The 5178-nt window shown below is 36.2% G+C and overlaps 1 non-coding gene across 1 annotated transcript; it reads left to right on the top strand.

Annotated features, from left to right (window-relative positions):
- Window positions 1-400: 400 nt before the first annotated feature.
- Window positions 401-507, top strand: LOC131165182 (small nucleolar RNA R71). The gene has a single exon (XR_009139499.1). It is a non-coding gene; the product is annotated as a small nucleolar RNA R71 (small nucleolar RNA).
- The last annotated feature ends 4671 nt before the right edge of the window (window positions 508-5178 follow it).

Below are 5178 nucleotides of genomic sequence, written 5' to 3'. Positions count from 1 at the left end.
TATTGTGCAAAGGATCACCACGATAATTGTAGTTCCGATTATTGATGTATTGAACCTGCTCTTGACTCCTCCAATACTCAAATCTGTCCTACTTGTAGCTGCCACATATTCTACACCTTGTGGTATCCTCTGAGTTGTCAAAGATGAAATCTGATGAGACAAAGAAGCAACTTGAGCTGAAAGTGCAGCAAACAGCTCCAATTCATGAATTCCAGCAACTTTCTTAACCATAGTTCTTTCAGTTGGCCATTGATAGTTATTTGAGGCCATTTCTTCCAAAAGAGCAGTAGCACCCTCAGGTGTCTTTGACATCAAAGTTCCCCCAGATGCAGCATCAACTAAAGTCCGCATTTGCCCATTTAACCCATTATAGAACATCTGAATTTGCAACCAATCCGGCAATCCATGTTGTGGGCAGCGTCGAATCAAATCTTTATACCTTTCCCATGCTTCATAAAGTGATTCAAAATCATGTTGCTTGAATTGACCAATCTCACTCCTGAGTTGAGCTGTTTTTGCAGGTGGAAAGAATTTAGCTAGAAATTTTTCTGTCATGTCCTGCCAACTAGTAATACTCCCAGGTTGTAGCGATTGTAGCCAACCTCTTGCTTTGTCCCTCAAAGAGAAAGGGAATAATCTCAGTCTAATGGTGTCTTCAGTAACACCATTGATCTTCACAGTATCACAAATCTCCAAAAACATCGCCAGATGGATATTGGGATCATCAAGTGGTGATCCACTGAATTGGGCCTGTTGCACCATGCTAATTAATGCGGGTTTGAGCTCAAAATTGTTGGCATTAATGGGCTGGCGTCTGATACCCGAATAATTGTCATTCACAACTGGTCGCACATAATCCTTCAGGGCGCGTGGCTGTGCATTATCTTGTCCATTCTCCATGGCTAATACCCTCTTTTTCCTTAGTGCTCTAAATGTTCTTTCAATCTCTAGATCAAAAGGAATAATGTCACGTGTTCTAGCACTGCGCATCCAATATAAAAAAAACACACCAGAAATACAAAAAAAAAAAATAATAAAACAAAATAAAGAAAATAAATAAATAAAAATATAAAAATAAAATTCTAAATTAAAACCAAAATTACTTTGTATCGATATTGGCAAAAATAAGAAAAACTCAATCCCTGGCAACGGCGCCAAAAACTTGACTGGTGCAAACTGCAAGTGCACAGTATCGTAGTTTTATAATATAATGATGTGTAGAGTATCGTCCTCAGGGATTGATGTCTTAATTTTACCAAGTACCGAAATTTTACTAACCTTGATTTTATTTAGAAAAATTAACAATTTTAGACTGCAAAATTTAAACAAAGCTACTTTAAATAAACTATTCAGGAGAATTGAAAACTGGATACCGCGTGTCAAATTGATGATGGTGAAAACTTCTAGGAAACCGATTTCACCTAGTTTCTCACTTCTAGGAAACTCATTTAGCTAATTTAACTTCGTTTTCTCTATTTGTTAGCAAATCACCAATTTTTCCAAAAGTCTCTTTCGATAATCAATTAGAACCTATTCTTGTTTATTATTTAACATAAGAGTATGCAAATTAATAACGCAAGAACGCAGTAAGACCCTCGATTTTTAATGCTACGTAGGTTCATACAAGTCTTTCGATCTCTATATTTACCTACGCTGAATTATCCAAGATCTATCCTATAATCCCCCCTTTCGGTAGCAAATCACAAGACTAAAATCATTTAATTAATGGCTAGTTAATTAAAAGCATTAGGCACAGAATAACTCAAACAAACATTAATGAAAACTACTTCAGATTAGCATCAAAGAGCAAGCATAGTTCGAAACTGGCTACATCGTTCTCCTAGAATTCAAAAATTTAATTCATTTAGAAAATTAAATCCAATATAACAGATTTCACCATATTTTCTTCAATTTGGAGCGTACGGAAAAGATCAACACTCGCCGCACCGCCGTTGCGCGTCACGAACACCACGAACACCTCCGTTGTTCGCCGCCTTCCGATTCTGAAAAGATAGTATTTTTGCGTGCTTCCAACTCTCCTTTGCTGGCTGTGTGTGTATCTTCGTAGTACCCCCAAAAGAAAACCACTAAAAAGCTCTCCAAAAAAATAATTTTTCCAAGAAACTCTATGTGCTTTTGGCCTCCCTCCTCTTTCTCCCCAAGAAAATCCTTTTTTTTTTCCTATGGTCCGGCCTCTCCCTTCTTTCTAGCCCCAGCGCATGCTGCTCTCCCCAAATCTCTCCTTGCAGACGGCACTCTCCACAAGGAAACCTCCTTTGACTTTTCCAATTCCTTTCCTTTTTGTCCTTTCTTTCTTTGCTTTTCTTTCCTTTCTTTTTTTCTTTCCATTCTTTTGTCTTTCCTTTGTATGTACCCAGCTCACACTGCCCTTATGAGATGACCCGGCTGCATGGCTGGGTCACATCTCATTTTTTGATTTTTTTGATGTTCTTTTTTTTTTCAAAGGTACATGAACTGACCTCCTCTTTCAATCCCACTTTCGACCCTCTTACAGCTCGTAACTCTCAAAACTTAACACAAAAGATGCAGAGCTCTTTTTCAGATTTTCCCAGAATTTTGAATCATCTCGATCGGAGCTTGTATGAGAAAGTTACGCCAAGATTACAAAGAATTGTCGAAAAAATCCATAAAACGGCGTATGCTAACTTCACGTCTGATTTCGGCCTTGACGAGATTGCAAAGTAGTGTCGTTGGTTTTTGGCTTCCGATAGTTGCCCTACAAGAAAAAATACCAAAATTTCGTAAATTACTTAATAAAACTCAAATATTATAAATAGAACATAATTTTAAAATATTGAGAGTAATTAGGCATTTAAATACAAAATAGGATTCCCAATGCATGAATTAAAGCACCTAATTACGCAATTTAAGCGCGTAATCACCTGTCAAGGTTCTGGAAGTAGCCTGACGACCTTCTTTCTATGTATTTTTTTTAAAAAAAAAAACACCTTTAAAGTGGCAGCCTACTGACAGATTCAATCAGGTTCCTCTCAAGACAAATTTCTGGTTTTTAAAATATTTTTGTACTAACTCTCTTTGCTCCTCATTTCTTGGAATGTCAAATTTTTTTCTCTAAAAAATATGTTCCAAGTGCTAAGAATAAGGTCTCTTTGTCTCTTTTGCCTAATGAGCTTCAAAATGATTTCATACTCAAAATATACTTGAAGTAATTACAGTACATGTCCTAATTGACTCTCTTCATTTCTTTGAACTCTGAGAATATTCATGAAGTTGTTGCTTTGTGTTCTTGAGCTTCATGTTTCTTTGAGCTTTCAATATTAATCACTTGAGTTGATATAAGCTTTCAATGTGTTCCCTGTGATCTTTATGAAGTATGCTGGTCCTTAATCTATTTTTCTTGAAACATGACAACTTTGAAACAATTAAGTAACCTTGCTTTGTTATCATCAAAATCAAGAGTCGTAAGTCTTGTTTAGGCCAACAATCTCCCCCTTTTTGATGATGACAAATAAAGAGCAAAAATAGGTGAACCTTAAAAAGGCTCCCCCTTTCAATAAACATAAAACTTCAATGTAAACATTTAAGGACAATTTCATATACTTCATAATGTCATTAAAGCATTCATTTCATAAGCTCAAAATATCACCATGCTCATCAAACTTTTATGCACATCATGCTTATATATCACTATTCATATTTTCAAAGTTTAATATTCATGATTATTGATCATTCATATTTTCAAAGTTTAACCTTCATGATCATAATATAATATAAGATATCATACTCCATAACAAACCTTTTGCTCATAAGCATTCTCCCCCTTTTGACATCATTCAAAAAGGAGAATTACAAAAAAATGTGTTCCATACATTTATAAAAAAGTGTGAACAAAAGGCATAGTGTTAAAATTTTCAAAACATCATGAGAACAACTATTTAATCAGATTCAATGGCATCATCTCCATCATTAGCTTCTTCCTCTTCAGAGCCTTCTTTAGAAGCTTCACTTTCATCCTCGGAATTCTTAGCAGATTCTTCTTTTGAAGCATTTTCACTTTCGTCTTTTTCTTCTGATTCTTTATCTGATTCCTTTGCATCACTAAGGGATGCTAAACTAATGTCCATGGGAGCTGCATCCCGGGAAGAACTAGTGAGATGCTGTTCTAGTTTGACAAAATGCTGATCAAGTGAGGAGTACTGGGTTTCCATATTGGAGACTTTGTCTTGAAGGGAAGTAAGACTAGTTCTCATGTTAGAGCTGAAACTAGAGTAGTGCTGATAGAAAGGAAGGAACCACGCAGGCATATCAGCTTCTTCTGGAGTGGGATTAGGTTCCTCTGGTTCTGGTTGAGTTGGCCTATTTCCTCTATAAAACCACCCCTGGGTGTATTTCTTGTAACCCATCAATTTGAGAGTAGTGGAGGAGAATAGATCATAATGGGTTCATTTCATGAATTTGAAAGAGGGAGTGATGACTTGATAGTGAGCAAAAACCAAAATAAGATTCCTCCATAGGGAAGTACAAGTCTAGGTGCTTCTATCTTCATAACCATCCACTTGAGCATTAGGCTTGCTAAATCCAATTTATTTTCTTTGAGCAAGCACCACATTACAAAATAATCCAAGAAGGAAACATGGTCATATGATCCGGCTCTAGGAAGGATATTGTAGGCAATGAGCTTGTGTAGGATTTGAGCTTGTAAATTGAGTTGCTTATAGAGTAGAGAATTTCCAAAATAAATAAGAGGATCGTTCATCACAAGTGGCAAGAATTCTTGTGGAGTGAATTCTTGCTCCATAATCCATTGTTTATCGATTGGATTACACTTAAATTCACCACTTTTTATGTGATGTAATTTTCCCAATGATTGAGGTGTGAGGCAATAGTTTGTCCTAGGAGATTGGTGGAAATTCCTACTTCCCTTTTCACCAAGTTTGAGTAGAATATTTTTGTCAAATTAGGATAATATCCTTTGGCTTGATGTTTAATGAACTTATCCCAACCAATGTCTTTGAATAATGCAAGGATTTCAGGAAAATCTAATTCAAAGAAAGGAATATCTAGTACTTTACCAAATTTTGGATCGATGGTTGAGATGTGGTTTCGATACAATGATTTTGCGTGCAAGGAGACCAACCATTTCTCAATTTCATCGTTGCTTACTTGGTGAGAGGAAGAAGCCTTGTTCTTGTGCCC

Source organism: Malania oleifera, chromosome 9 (assembly GCF_029873635.1).
Source record: "Malania oleifera isolate guangnan ecotype guangnan chromosome 9, ASM2987363v1, whole genome shotgun sequence".
Classification (NCBI taxonomy): Eukaryota; Viridiplantae; Streptophyta; class Magnoliopsida; order Santalales; family Ximeniaceae; genus Malania; species Malania oleifera.
This window is presented reverse-complemented; position numbering and strand designations above follow the sequence as displayed.